Here is a 16963-nt window from a genome sequence, read left to right as displayed (position 1 = left end):
GGTAAGCCTTCATAGTCTCACTGCATTTTGTCATCTAATTCTTGGCTTTTAGACAATAGAGCTTCGGATCATATGGATTTTGCCAAATTCAGCCACCAAACTATTCCTTCTCTTGAAGGGAGATCTTGACCAGTACAATTACCCAACGGAAATCTTCTCCCTGTCCATTCTCAAGGAGATGTTTCCATCACAGATGACTTTATCCTTAAGGATGTATTATTCATACCAGAATTTCGGTGTTAGCTCCTGTCAATCAATAAGATTACATCACAGCTAAATTGTGTTGTTATTTTCTTTCCCACATTTTGTATCTTACAGGACCTAACATCCAAGAAAGTAATTTGGGTGGGCGAGATGCTTGATGGCCTCTATCACTTTAGTGCGCCTGTGCCTTCATCACCAGTTGTTCTACATTCCAATCATGACTCCACTTCTAGCCTCTGGCATTCCAGATTTGGACATGCTTCATACAACAAATTGTCTTCAATTCCAGAATTACAGGTTATTGTACCTAGCAATAAATGTTGTGATGTTTGTATGCGGGCAAAGCAAACACACTTGCCATTTCCAATCAGTACCACTCATTCTAGGTTTCCTTTTGAACTCATACATTGTGATATATGGGGGGGTGTGGGGAGCTACAAAATGCCATCCCACACTAGTGCTCGTTATTTTCTTACAATAGTTGACGATTTTTCTCGAGCAACCTGGGTATATTTGTTGAAATGTAAATCTGATGCTTGTGCATTTATTGTTTTCTTCTTTGCAATTGTTGAAACCCAATATCATACCACTGTTAAATGCATGAGATCTGACAATGGAGCTAAGTTCACGTCTCGTTCAGTTCAAGCTTTCATGATGCAACATGGAATTCTGCACTACACTTCCTGTGTAGACACCCCTCAGCAAAACGATGTCGTAGATAGGAAGCACAAACATCTCTTAGAAATGACCAGAGCATTGAGATTTCAACCTGGGCTTCCCATCCAATTCTGGGGCGAATGCATATTGGTAGCTGCTTACCTAATCAATCAACTTCGCTCTTCGGTAATCCACGATAAAAGTCATTTTTAGATGCTTCACAACCGGACACCTTCTTATCAACATTTGCAAAACTTTGTGTGTTTGTGCTATGCAAGCACTTCTAAGCATGGTAGAGATAAGTTTGCCACTCATTCAAGACAATGTGTGTTTATCGGCTACCCACATGGTCAGAAGGGTTATCGACTATATGATCTGAACACCAAGCAAATTTTTGTTTCATGGGATGTGATTTTTTGTGAGTAAAGCTTCCCATTTCTATCTTCTAAGGTAGTTGATACAAGAAACTCATTGGTAATTCAAGTTCCAGCTTCTGATGACGTACTAGAATGCCCACTTGCATCCCCTAACTATGGGCCTAATATTGTCACTAATGATCCAACCATTAATAGGTCATGTGCTCTACTAATTACTCAAATTGATAATCAAATTTCTAGTGAACCAGGGTCTCACAATTCATATGATCCTGGGACCATCACCAATATACCTGTTCGGGTCCACAAACTACCATCTCATCTTAATGACTTCATTTGTCCTTCTCTCCAAACACGACCCACTTTTGGTCTAGCATACCCCATATCAAATTACCTCGCTACAAAAAAATATTTGGCTTCCCATACTTCTGAAATTATTGATGAGACCCTTGAACCCACTTCTTACATACATGCCCAACATCATGAGTGCCGGTGACAGGCTATGCAGGATGAATTACAATCTCTGGAGCAAACTTGTACATGGACTCTTAGTGACTTGCCACTAGGAAAGACACCCAGAGGTTGTAAATGGGTATACAAGATCAAGTGCTGATCTGATGGAAGCATTGAGCGCTACAAAGCTCGACTCATTGCAAAAGTTTACACCCAAACTGAGGGTGTGGACTACATTGACATCTATGCCCCGATGACTAAACTCGTAACTGTACACTGCCTATTAGCCTTGGCCATAGCTCAGGGTTGGTCCCTTCATCAGATGGATGTAAACAATGCATTCTTACATGGTACTCTACATGAAGATATCTATATGTTGCCACCCCAGGTCTTCTCTCTTCAAGTGATACATGTGTTTGCAAATTAGAAAAGAACATTTGTGGACTTAAACATGTTTCATGTAATTGGTTTGAAACCTTAGCGCATGCCCTCAAACAACGTGGATTTGTTCAATCCTCTGTTTACCGTTCACTCTTCACTTTGCGCCAATCCGAGAGTTTCATGGCTATCTTGGCATATGTGGATTATCTCCTAATTGCGGGTGATGATCCAGCCAACACCTCAGTACTCAAGAGCTATCTTTGTAGCTGCTTTCCTATAAAAGACATTGGGCCCCTAAGTTACTTTCTAGGAATTGAGGTTTCTCGTTCCAATGAAGGAATTTTTCTTAGTCAGTGAAAATACGCTCTTGACATCCTCAATTTTCATGATCTGGGCCTCACTCATTCCCAACCAATGCAACTGTTCAACGACAACAAAGCATTTCTCCACATAGCAGCCAACCCCATTTTTCATGAGCGCACCAAACATATCGAAATAGATTGCCATTATGTTAGACAACACCTTCAGTCCCTAGACATTACTACTGCTTACATTCCATCACATTTGCATGAAGGGATAAGAGATCCATCATATGGTTAGCCGAACCCTGTAGGTAGGTTGGACATAATTTCAAAAATTTCTCTCTCTTCCATGTGGGAATCACATTCATTATTTTAGAAACTGCATTTTCAAGGATCAATCTTGAACCCTAAACCGGACCAAATTTGAAACCAAAAGGTAGGAGAGGGATATACCTGATACAAAGTAGTAGTAACTCCCAATGAAGGTGTTCAAGCTCAAGGAGATCTCCAAAGAGTACTCCCACTAAAGATGACACAGTGTAGGGTGGAGCAGAATCAACAGGGTGGTCCTTCAGCAAGAACCTGATTCTTCACCAAGAAACTGATGAAGGGCATGTGAGCATGACTTCAGATCAGTTTTTCTCCAAAAACTGATATCAAGAACCTTTCTTGATCGTTCCTACAGGTGGAGATCGAATTGGCTATGGTGGCAACAGTAGGAGAAGGCAAGAGCAGAAGATGGCATCAGTCCAACTGGAATTGTCTTATCTCTTGAATCTGTAATCTGATAGGTGATCTGGGGTTCTCCCTCCTCCTCTATTTATAGCCTTAAAGAGAGGTTTTCCTAATCCCATTAGAAGTTTCCTAATCCAAATATTGTATTTGGATCTGGACTCTCTAAGAGATAAGGATAATCCCTTATCTTATTTGCAGATAAAGATCAACCGTCCTAATCTTATTAGGAGTTTCCTAATCCAAATCTTTATTTGTATTTGGACTCTCTGAGTGGATAGGGATAACTCCTTATCCTATCCGTTGATCTAAATCTCAGAACCGCCCCTTCTTTAATTAATAATATTAAATCAATTCGAATTGGGCTTTAGGCCGATTAAGTCTATGTGCTCTTTTATCATCCAAACTGCTACCCAGTTGGATATCCTTGTATGGCGTGAGACCCAAACATTGATATATGCATCAGTCACATGGGTTCAGTCCAGCCTCTGTTAAGAGGCTTGGCTGAATTTACTATAGGAAACAGTGAACCCTTGAGTCCATCACCATGGGCTCTTAATGGGCCCAACATTTACACTAAATGGTCCCTGGGTAAAGCCACCTTATAAAAACCCTAAAACTGTGGGCAGATGCAAGATTAGCCCATTAGGTATAACCCTCAATGGTTTTACACTTAACCTCTCAGCCCATAATGATCAAATACTGCCCGACAAGAGAGGACCTCTCCCTCAGCTGCAAGGTATAGTGCTGCACTCTCTACTCACATGGATCCCGGGAATTAAAATATTTTGCAAACATTTTAAAACCATAATATATATATATATATATATATATATATATGTATATGTATATTTCTATATAAATATATTTTGCAAAACAAATTTCAACGGTTGAAATCAACTGCTCGTAGTTTTGGTTTTCATCAGAGAGAGTACATTCCCGATCATTCACTTTGTCCAAAAAAGGGGCTGATTCTATCACTATGATCACCCACTCAGATGAATTCTCAGACTGTCCCAACATACCAAGGACTTGACCCCCTCTAAGGATCTCAATGCTTGGCATATCAAAGACACCCCAATCTGACACCTAGTGCAATATTATAATCGAGTCTAGAGGTTAGGTGTAACATTTCAGTTTTGCCCATCTATTTTCAAGGTCTAGGGCAATATTGGAATTCTAGTCCAGTTCAGGGTTTCAAGAAAAGCCACATTGGATGTACTTCAAGTCTCACCTTGGCAGCTGAGACAAGATACCCCAGCCAACTTGGCGGCACATCAGTGTTAGCCTTGGTAGGATAAATCTCCCTAGATCTATCCAACGACTGTGAAGATTCTAAACTAACACGAGTTTCATTGTGTCTAGTTTAAGGGTGTTACATAGAAATACACCATAATAACATGAATCAAATATGTACTTTATTCATTTACATTAAACGTCATAAGTTACATCATTCTGATTGGAGCTAAGGGCATAACACTGTCATTAGAGACTGTTATTACAGCTGTCATTTACAGCTGCCTCTTGAACTCATGTACATGTAATTAATCCTCTATATATTTGACATGGAATAGAAGGTAATCAATTCTCTTCGAGCCAAGTCTTGTTCTTATATTTAGAGCTGGCTACGTTTTACCAATAAAAGATGAAAAAGAGAGCAATTAAAAAGAATTAAGAGTTTTTGTCTACTACCCCTTAGAAACACTCATGAGTTTTGTTTTTCTTGCATCCAGGTCAATCAGAAGACGCTTCAAGTTTCCAGGAAATAGCATTTTAGTTTTGTATGGTGGACACCAATGTCTCACAATAATGCTGAGCAATTTTTGATCGACTAGTTTCCTTGAAAAAGAAGAGATCTATATGATGCCGGGAATTCCTGATCAATTTTCTTTGTCAATGAAATTCAAGTTGTACTAACATTGAGAATCTGATTAAAGTTGACTTGCATATATGAAAAACAGAGGAGCATCTCATTTGGGTCAACTGAAACATATCTTCAATTTCAGAGTTCAGTTTTCTAAATATTAGATGCATCTTATTTTGTGTCCAAGCATCTAGAAGTGTTTATGACTTATTACATGAATAAATTCCATTTTACCCAAAAAAACAAAAGAAAAAAGTTATGACACACGCATTCTCCACGAATTCTTGCCTGAAGTTCCTTCGGAGGAAATCATATACATAATCTACCACCACCCTCTTCAGCATACAAGAATCCTTACTAGCCCTGACCTCGCTGTGTTCTAACAAGTACACTACTCCAGAGCTTCTTGATTTTTCCAAGAATTGGATCTCTTCTTCTCCACCTCTGTCTGGGACTGCTGCAATTTTGTCATCCTGGTCAAGTCCTTCCAAATACTCCATTCTGATGAATGACTTGAGGTGCTCCATCAACAAATTCTCAAATTCTTCATTCCCTACTCTCCTGTCGCGATATCCATACCATGCTATGCATCTATACATCTTGTAACCTTTGGGTCCCACCCGCCTAAGTGAAAACCTTTCAGCAGCTGGGACTTTGTTCACTGCCAAGTATTTAACAGAGACAAAAACTAATACAGAGTGTATGGCTGGCAGGTTGGTGAGGAAGTGAGAAAATATAGCTGGAATTCCATGAGTCAGTTCTGTGTAGAGAAGCCCAACACCAGGAACTCTTACAATGCCAAGGTCAGAGCCCAGGTTGTTTAGGTATTGAGTTGATACCTTCTTCTCTACTTCAAAAGCATAGTGTTCTGACTGGACATAGTGCCAGACATACATTACAAAGAAGAGACCCCCAGCAAAGGAGAGAGGAAGATAACCACCTTTATCGAACTTATAGAGCACAGAAGAGAAGTAGAGGAGCCCAAAGGAACCAAAGACAAGAACAAAGAGGGTAATAAAATGAAGACTGGTTTGACATATTGTTAGTATTATCAAGATTAGAAGCGAAGTCGTAACCAGCATCACTGCATCAACAGCAATTCCTGTAGGTTTTAAGGAGGAAAAATTAATATCAGCTGATTCATGGAAATAACTGTGCATACGTGTTTATGAACACAACATCTCAAGGCTTTTACCATAAGCATTATCATTTTAGTGGTGTCCTTGAACGATGCAGTGACCACGACACAGGCAAACATAAGCAGAAAGTTTATCTCTGGAATGTAGACTTGTCCTTCATGCTTGTGAGAGGGGGACAACTCGGACACTAGGGAAGCAGCCCAAAGCCACTGACTACTTTACAATAGAAAAGGTTGCAGAGATCATGGTCTGACTTGCAATGACCAATGCTGTCACAGCAGTCACAAACATAGGCCAACACACTGAATCTGTCAATGGCAATCGAAGGGTTGTTTATCAGATACCAAGCTCAAATTGAAGCTTCAATACCTTGAGGCCCTGAAGATGGAAAGGAATTACCTGGAGTTGATTTATAGAAAGCATCTTGGACATCCTGTGGGAACTTGGACAAGTAAGCAGCTTGTCCAACATAATCATAGACCAAACATGGGTATACTAAGCCAGTAAACGCAATCTAAGGAGGAAACAATTCCAAAGGAAAATAAAATTATTTGTTAGTTTATCAGAAAAACAACTATCATTCATTGTAATCTATTCTTCACAAGGTAATGAAGGGATAGGATATCCATCACATGGACACCCAAAGATTGCGGAATAAGGGGCGAATTTCAAAAAATTTTTCTCTCCCTTCAACTGGGAATCGCATTCCTTATTTAGAAAATCATATTTTCAATGATCATTTTTGAACCATAAACTGAACCAGATCTGAACCAAAAGGAGTAGGAAGAGATTATACCTGATACGGAGAAAAAATATCTCTTAATGGAGGTGTTCACGCCCAAGGAAGGATCCAAAATCTGCTCCTACTGAAGATGGCACAGTGCAAGGTGGAGCGGAATCAGCAGTGTTCTTCCAAAAGAACTTGACTCTTCGCAAAAATCAACTCCAAAAGATTGGTATCAAGATAAAATTTTGATTTCTCCCAAGAACTGGAGATCGAACTGCTGAATGCGGCGGCTGTAGGAAGGAGGCGGCAAGAGAGTATTTGCAGGGTGCAGAATTCTCTCTTCTTGTGATCTCAACTCTGAAGACAAGAGTGTGTTGGTTGCATGTCTAAGAGCTGCCGCCCCCTCCTCCTTTTATAATCTCAAAGGGATCAGCTCCTAATCCCATTAGGAGTTGCAAATCCAAATCATATTTGGATAAGAAGTCACTTTAAGTGATAAGGGATAACCCTTATCTTATCTGCAGATTAGATTAACCATCTCCTAATCTAATTAGGAGGCTTCCAAATCTAAATCTTATTTAGATCTTGGACTCTCTAAGTGGATAGGGTCTGGGCCCAATCTTATCAGCTGATCCATCTCAGAATTTGCCCCTTTAAGTGATTAATCAAATCAACACACTTCAAAATGGGCTTAAGGCCCATTTAAGGTTATGTATTCACTTAGCCTTCCAAACTACTGCCCAGTTGGGTTTTCTTGTATGGCATGTGACCCAAACATTGATCTACACATCAGTCACATGGGTTCTGCCCAGCCTTTGTCACAAGGCCTGACCGAATACACTGTTAAGGACAGTGCACCCCCTGAAACTCATCTTATGGGTTCTATGGGCCCAACACTTACCCTAAGTGGTCCCTGGGCCAAACCACCTTGTAACACTCAGGGACTGTGGGCAGATGCAAGATTAGCCCATCGGGTTTATCCTCAATGGTTTTACACTTAATCTCTCAGCCCATAATGATCATACAATGCCCGACAAGAGAGGACCTCTCCCTCGGCTACAAGGAACAGTGTTGCACTCTCTGCTTATATGGATCCCAGGAATTAAAACCTTTTGCAAATCATTTCGAAATCATAATATATATACTTTTATATCTCATATAAAATATATTTTGCAAAACAAATCTCAAATATTGAAATCAGCTGCCGGTAGTCTTGGTTTCCATCAGTGAGAGTGCATCTCCGATCATTACCTGTCAGTATGATCACCCACTCAGATGAATTCTCAGACTGTCCCAACATACCCAGGTTTTGACCCCCGCTAAGGATCTCACTGATTGGTATATCAAAGACAACCCAATCCGACACCTAGTGTAGTATCATAATCGAGTCTAGGGGTCGAGTGTAACTTTCCAGTTTTTTCCATCAATTTCCAAGGTCCAGGGCAATACTAGAAATCTGGTCCAGTTCATAGATTCAATTAATCATACACTGTATGTGCCTAGGGTCTCACCCTGGCAGCTGTGACAGGCCACCCCTACCGACTTGGTGGCACCAAAGTGTCAGCCTTGTCAGGATAGCTCTCCCCAGACTGACCCACTGACTATGAACATTCTAAACTAACACGGGTCTCATTAAGTGTCCAGTTTAAGGGTATTATACAGAAACATACCAAGGGAACATGAATCAAATATGCACTTTTATTCATTTATAATAAACTCATAAAGTACATCATCTTGATTGAAGCTAAGGGCATACAAAACTGTCTAACAGGTAATAGATATTGAGTGAATTCTAAATGAATTAAAAGGTTAAGTTACCAGAATTGATCTTACAGAGAAGTGTCTGAGATCTACAAACATTGCTTCTGTTCCTATTTCACCAGATTTGTGGAGCTAATGTTAATTGCAGTTTTATACAAAATCAATATAATCAGATTTTCAATAAAATTGTCTTTGGTGATCAAATAAAGTTGATCTTTTGCTTGATAGATCTCCAATGTTTGGTCCATATGTGAAAGCTGAAAATATGAATGTTTACCAGTCATACAGAGGACAACTCCTCCAAGAGATACCCAAGCTCATTTTGGGTCTCCATTGAAATATTGATATATGTACACAGGGTTGAAAGCTTTCAAGACTGATGAATCATGGCCGATCAAGTTGAATATTCCAACAATCCCAATGAACAAGTACCATATCAAGATTGCCGGTGCGAATGTGTATCCTACTTTGTGTGTCCCAAATCTTTGAATTGAGAACAAGATCACTAAGATGGCTATAGAAATACTCACCACGATGTCTGGAAGGAACTCATACAAAGAAAGATAAATTAGAGAATGACTAGAGACTAAATTATAGACTATATCAGAAGAAGGTTACTAATGGATATATGTGACCTGTGCTTATACTTGCATTTACTTTCCTCACTCCATCCACTGCTGATAGAACTGAAACAAAGTAAGACTTTCTCAAGTCAGAAAAAGAAAACCCAAATGAAATAGGAGTGGGCCAGCAGCTAGATATGGATTCTTCTAATTCAAAAACCTCTTCTTGACTCATATGAGGTCAATGTAAGGATCCATATCTCTACATGTGTTGGACCTTTTCATAGTAATTTTAGAAGTTGATACTAAGTTATGCATTAAAAGGTGTCTGATAAAAAAGAGATTCCTTTGCCACAAGGTAGGAGGCCATTGAGCTGAAACTTACCATGGCCAACATATGTTGGAGCCATTTGGTTGGGAATAAAACAGCCATCTGGAGGGTTTCTTGTTTACTAGATTTGTTAGTCATTTTGATAGTAAAGGGATCCTCTTTGATGCAATAATAGATAGAATTAGAGAGCTAGGGATGCAAATTGCTGTGAAATGTCCTCATGAGCACCCCGAAGATATACAGGTTGCAGTTTAGATTGGGGGTCCAACATACATGATAACTCTTTGGGCTTGTTTTACAAAGATTTACCCAATATCTAGTTTTGGACTCTTATGGGCCTCACTTAATTCATAACTGTCCAATATGGGATGAAGTACGTAGCGTTAGTCCGTTAATCACTAACAGTGGTTGTGGGTCCAATATTCACTACCCCAGAGTGACTGAACAGAATCAAGACTTAGGTAGCATTTGATAAATCTGAAATCTGAAATGTAGAATCTAAAATCTGAAAAGTTTAAAAAAAATTATTGGGATCTGAAATCTGAAAAGAAGTAGAAATACTTTTCCGCTTTTTAGAGGATCTGAAAAGATAAGATCAATTGAGTGGGAGTAGTTCTCCAACATCAGAAATTGTGAAGTTTACTATTTTATCTTTAGAAATAGACTGTTTGATAATATTATAAATAATAAAAAAATATTAAATAAAAATAGTATTCTATTAATAAACAAATTTTATATTTTTTGAAATAAATTATTATTTATTATTTAATTAAAAATGATATTTATTGATTTATTACTATTAACTAATAATAAAAAAAATATTTGAAATATTACTAATAAACATTTTATGAAATATTCTTATTACTATATAAATATTAATACTAAATATTATTATTTATTTAAATGAAGAGGATATTATTTGCAATTTTATAATAATTATTTAGTAATAATATATTTATTATTAGTAAATAATATTAAAAAAATATTAGTATTGTCATGATTAATAAATATATCATTATTGAATATAACAACAACAATAATAATAATAATAATAATAATAATAATAATAATAATAATAATAATAATGGTTTATTATTACTTTTAATAATAATAATATTATTATTATTATTAGCCACCTTGACAACAATGTTTTGTCTGTATGTGATTGTAACGTACAGAATAACTGTAACCCGTTTATTGGCTGCTAGAGTTCTACAATCTACAATCAAATCTCCTTCCATCATGTATCATGCATCACGAAAGCGTCACTGGTCCCAACCCAAGTCAAATAACTAAGTATCAAAATTTATGGATAAGATATTAGTAGGTGAATGTATTGTCAAGAAAATTGAAAAACAAGAACGCAAAAGATATTTTAGAGATTGAGTCTGAGATTTCCTTCCAATTCAAAAGTGTTTGTTAGCAGCTCCCAACTTATAAGCAGAAAGCTTCATCTCCTCCTCTCCTTGTTGGTTGCTTGGTATTGCACTTACCTTCACATATCTACATATCAACGAGTACATAGCAAAAGTTCCACCTAATGATGGTTTGCGGATGATAGTAACAGTAAAAAAACAGTAAAATATATAACAGAAAAGAGAGAAAAGAGATTAGTAGATCGAGAGAAAAATTCTGTAGATGTATTCTGTTGTTTTTCTCATATATTCGAATCAATACAGAAGAGGGGATTTTATAATAGATGGAGTCAATGAAGGTGAACCGACTTATATTGAACGAAGACTATCATTAACTCACCTTGGGAGCAGAATCGACTAACTTTGGAATTACCTGACTTTGTAAAATGCAACGACGCACATTGGAATGTAGCAAACTTTAAAGAAAGCTTTTGTGTTCTTCGAGAAAACTGATTCAATGATTTTGGGAAATGTGAAGCAACTTTCAATACTCCTCCTTGGTGCACATTTCAGCAATTTCAATCATATCTCGTAAAACTTCGAACTTGCCTTTTGGTAGAGCCTTTGTGAATATGTCAGCTAACTGTTCTTCAGTTTTGCAATGTCTAAGTTCTATTTCTTTTTTTTCCTTCAGCTTCTCTGATAAAGTGATATTTGATGTCAATGTGTTTGGTTCTGCTATGAAATATGAGATTCTTTGCCATTGCAATAGTTGATTTACTATCGCAGTAGATTTTAGTAGCACCAATTTGTGGTTCTCCTATGTCATCAAATATCCTTTTGAGACATATAGTTTGGCTCGTTGTTATTGCTGTTGCAATATATTCTGCTTCAGCTGATGATTGGGCAACTGTTGCTTGCTTCTTTGAAGTCCAAAAAAATATCCCTGATCCAATTGTGAAAGCATAGCCAAATGTACTTTTCATGTCATCTACCGAACCTGCCCAGTCACTGTCTGTGTAGCCAATAAGCTTAGAGTCATGTGTGACTCTGTACCAAATTCCATAGCTCTTTGTACCTTGCAAATACCTTAGTATTCTTTTAGCTGCTCCATGGTGGACTTGACTTGGATTATGCATGAATCTTGATAGTAAACTAACTGTATACATGATGTCTGGTCTTGTAGTAGTTAAATAGAGAAGACTTCCAATCATACTCTGAAATTGTGATTCATTTGCCTTTGGTGAGCCATCTTCCTTTTTGAATGTTTTAGTGTTGTTTAATGGGGTGGAGATTATTTTGCACCCCTCCATTTTGAATTTCTTCAAAAGAGTTTCTGTATACTTCTTTTGTGAGATGAATGTCCATTCTTTTTCTTGAGTTATTTCAATTCCAAGAAAGTAGTGTATTAGGCCCAAATCAGTCATCTCAAATATCTTCATCATGTCTTCTTTAAACTTCTTGACCATATTCTCATTATTTCCTGTACAAATGAGATCATCAACATATAAAGAAACAATGAGAGTGTCATTTGTACCTTGAGTCTTGATGTAGAGTATTGGCTCACTATAGCTCCTCTTGAATCCTTACTCTAAGAAGTAATTGTCGATTCTGCTATACTAAGCTCGTGGAGCTTGTTTTAAGCCATATAATGCTTTCTTTAATCTGAGAACTTTGTCTTCTTGTCCTTGCACTACGAACCTTTGAGGTTGCTCCACATAGATTTTCTCCTTAAGATAGCCATTGAGGAATGCTGATTTTATATCAAGTTGAAAAGTTTTCCATTTCTTCTATGCAACTAGTGCCATCAATGCCCTGATTGTGTCAAGGCAACTGGAGCAAATGTCTCATTGTAGTCGATACCATATTGTTGAGTATCCTTTGGCAACTAGCATTGCTTTAAGCTTCTAGATTGAGCCATCTGAGTTAAGCTTTGTCTTGTAGACCCACTTAACTCCAGTAGTGTCTTTGTCTTGTGGACGATCCACAATCTCCCAAGTCTCATTTTTCTTGATCATTTTTATCTCTTTATTCATAGCTTTTCTCCATTTTTCTTCCTTAAAAGATTCTTCAAAGCTTTTTGGTTCTATGATCATCAAGTTGCATGTTTCATATATTTCCGTTAAGGATTTAGTTCGCCTTGGTGGTGAGTCCGGAGTAGATAGTGAAGCTTGTTCCAGTTCCGATTGTGTTAGCGAACTGATTTGATCACGATCTTCTTCAATTCTTTGACTTGGTAATAGAGGCAAGTTGATAGTCTTTCTTTCAACTTCTTTTGTCTCCCAATTGTATGTAGCATTCTCATCGAAGCTTATGTCTCGACTAATTATGAGTTTTTCTTTCCTTAAGCTATAGACTCGATAGCCTTTTGATTGAGTGCTATAGCATAAGAAAATTCATTTCTCAGTCTTTTCATCTAGTTTGCCTCTTTTCTCTTGTGGGATGTGTGTAGCATATCCATTCGAAAATTCTGAGATGCTTTGCTGATGGCTTGTGCCCACTCCAAGGTTCAATTGGTGTCCTATCTTGCACAGCTTTAGTAGGACATCTGTTGAGCAAATAGATAGCAGTACTTACTGCCTTTGCCCAGAAATTTTTGGGAAGACCCTTTTCCATGAGCATGGCTCTTGCAGTCTCCACAACTATTCTATTTTTTCTTTCAGATACTCCATTATGTTCTGAAGTGTATCCGACTGTAAGTTGATGCTCCATGCCTTCATCTTCACATAACTTGTTGAATACATTAGAAGTATATTTTGCCTCAATCACTTCTTATGGTCTTGATGTTGTGACCACTTTGCTTCTCGACATGGGCTTTGAATTTCTTAAAAATATAAAAAACCTATGATTTTTCTCGCAAGAAATAAACCCATGTCATTCTAGTATAATCATCAATGAAGAGAATGAAATACCTGTTTTGATTATTTGATGGAGTACGCATTAGACTACAAACATCTGTATGAATTAACTCTAGTGGCTCTTTGGCTCTCCAAGCTTTGCCGGATGGGAAGGGGTGTCGATGTTGTTTTTTGAGCATACACCCTTCACAGACATTGTTGAACTCCTTGATAGCTGGTAGGTCACGCATCATGTTCTTCTACTGAAAAATCTTTAATCCATGGAAGTTAAAGTGTCCGAATCTTTTATTCAATAGCCACGACTCGTCCACTTGTGCTTGCATTGAAATATAACTTGCATCTCTCCATTGAATGGGAAAGCATTTGTTTCAGTCATTTTTGTTTTTGCAATTTCAGGGGACTTGTCTTGCTTGTCATAGATTGTGCAAGAGTTTCCCTCAAAATGTAAAGAGTAACATTTTTCAATCATTTGGCCCACATTGAGTAGATTTTGGTCAATGTTGGGAATTAAAAGTACATCATTTATGTATTTCTTCCCTTGTTTGGTGTCAATAACAATAATGCCTTTGCCGGTTGCTTCCATAAAATCGCCATTACCAATTTTGACTTTTGTCTTGATTTTATCAAGACTATGAAAGATGCTTTCATTTTTAGTCATGTGGTTACTGCACCCACTATCAAGATACCAAGTATCATTTTTTTCTTCTATTGCAAAATGACAAGCATAAAAGAGGTTATTTTCCTCATTTTTCTTTTCTGAGAAATTAGCTTGATGTGTATTCTTGAATCTACAAACTTTTTCAACATGGCCAATTTTTTTACAATTATGGCACAGTGGTTTTCCTTTAAACCAGCAATCTTTCTTCAAGTGATTTCTCTTTTGCAAATACCACATGAAGAATACTTGTCATTATTTTCTTTTGGTTTTCCTTGTGATTTTCTCCCATCAACTTTTGGTTTATGAGACTGCAAATTAACTTTAGACTGAAAGGCACTTTCAACCGAATTTTCATTCTGCCTATCACGCCTATTTTCATGTCTCGAAAGAGCCCATTAATTCAGTTGGTGATAGTGTTTCTAGATCTTTTGTTTTTTCTATCACCAAAATTATTACATCATATCTCTCTGTGCAAGAGATTAGAATTTTTTTGATTATTTTCTTGTTAGAAATAGTCTCTCCATAAGCTCTCATTTGATTTACTATTTATTTTACTCTAGAATAGTAATCCTTTGCAGTTTCATTACCCTTCATCTTAAGATTTTCAAAATCCCTTCTAAACTTCTGCAATTTAATAATGTGTATCTTGATAGATTCTTGAAACTCCTCCTATAGTGTATCCCATGCTTCTTTTGCAGTTGATGCGCCCATAATTCGAGAAATATCTCCTCAGCCATTGCTTGCTGCAAGCAGAATAGTGCTTAACAATCCTTTTGTTGATTCTCTTCATAGATCTTCTTTTGATTTGCTGAAAGAGTAGAGATATCTTCATCATTCCTCAACGATTCTCCATAAACTTTGTGACCGAAAATATGTTTTCATTTTGATGGGCCAGAAGTCATAGTTTTCTCCATTGAAGGTTGGAAGAAAAAGGGTGGAACGATTGGCTTCTGCACACATACTATTTAGAAGAAATCTTGCCCAAGAGATTGATCGAACGAGCTCTAATACCACTGATGGTTTGTTTCTATAGATGTATTCTGTTGTTTCTCTCATATATCAGAATCAGTACAAAAGAGAGGATTTTATAATAGATGGAGTCGGTGAAGGTGAATCCTCTTACATTGAATGAAGACTGTCATTAACTCACCTTGGGAGCAGAATCCACTAACTACCTCACTTTGAAAAATACAACGACGCACATTGGAATGTAGCAAACTTTAAAGAGAGCTTTAGTGTTTTTCGAGAAAACTGATTTTTTGGGAAATGTGAAGCAACTTTCAATACCTAATAACAGTTGATGAAATTAATAAGAACAAAAACCGAGTCTTCTCAAACAGAGGTGAATTTTTCACTTGGCCAGAAATAATCTATTAATTAGAAAGCTTTTCACTCGTTATTACCGTCTCCGTTGTCGTTGGCTTGGAGAACTATGGCAACATATTTGAAGAGGGGGAAGAGAGTGAGGCTGTATTAGATGATGAGTGACAGAGCCCCGATTATATGGTTGTGAGTTGAGGTTTGATCGGTGAAGGTTCTCTCAAATACATACAACGGAGATGTTCCGATGTCGCCGAAAACAATTCCGATGCTCTGGAACGCCAGCTTCATTGCAGCAGCCATAGATGCTGCCTGTACGTGAGAGTGAAGCAAGAAAGAGAAGCGGCTCAGAAACTGTTGATTATATATATATATATATATATATATATATATATATAATCTCAAACAGCAAAGCCCAACTTCAAAAAATAAATAACATGATCAAATAACCATGAACCTGAAAGTATTCATCAGAAGTAGAAAAATGAACTGAAATATTATAGACATATATTTCTTTAATTTTTATCTTGCTTGCTAAAGTTCAGACCTTGGTTAGCTTGGTTGCGGTAGACATTCCATAGACCTTAGAGACCTCTTGATCAAGTGAGTCGAGCCTTTGAAAGAGTTTCTGTCGTTTGGATTGGTTTTGGGTAGTTTCCACATCCATTTTCTCTTCTTTGTTATCTACCAAAACAATATTCTTGATCTCCTTTTCCTCCTCCCTCTCCACCATCTCTACCACATTGATGACTGCGTCGTCGTTACAGACTTCTTTTTCCATGGCTACCAGGCAAAGAAGTCCAGACACAACTCCTCAACTCTCAAGAGCTCCCTCCCTCTTACAGTCTTAACTGTTACTTTGCCAAGAAGTGAGGAACCTCTTCCGTTTTTATGAGCCCTCCCAGAGACGTACCGAGTTCATGGGTCAGCTTGTTCACTTGCTCTGAAAACTTTTCAAAATGGGCGAGCTTAAAAATAAATGTCTAAAACTCACAAGTGAGCTTTTATTTTCAAAATACAATTTGCATGACCAAATTGCCCCTGACTGGTGAATTAAATAAAAAAAAGCTCATTTAGGGTTTCTCTCTCATTTTGCCGATCTTCTGTCGCTCAGAACTTCCAGCCCTCAACTCTCTCTCTCTCTTCGCTCTCAAATCTATGCTTTTCTTCCCAAATCAGCAGAGAAGAATAGAAAGGAAGGATTTTTCTTCTTTCTCTTTTATTTATATATATTTTTTGTTTCTTTAGGAATTGTAATATATTGGAGGTGATTTAGATCTTGAT

The 16963-nt window shown here is 37.4% G+C and overlaps 1 pseudogene; it reads right to left on the bottom strand.

The window, feature by feature from the left end:
* Positions 1-1306: 1306 nt before the first annotated feature.
* On the bottom strand, positions 1307-16622 carry LOC148874448 (potassium transporter 5-like; annotated as a pseudogene).
* Positions 16623-16963: the final 341 nt, after the last annotated feature.

This window comes from Nelumbo lutea, chromosome 1, assembly GCF_056320005.1.
Source record: "Nelumbo lutea isolate HS-2025 chromosome 1, American lotus-T2T, whole genome shotgun sequence".
NCBI lineage: Eukaryota > Viridiplantae > Streptophyta > Magnoliopsida > Proteales > Nelumbonaceae > Nelumbo > Nelumbo lutea.
This window is presented reverse-complemented; position numbering and strand designations above follow the sequence as displayed.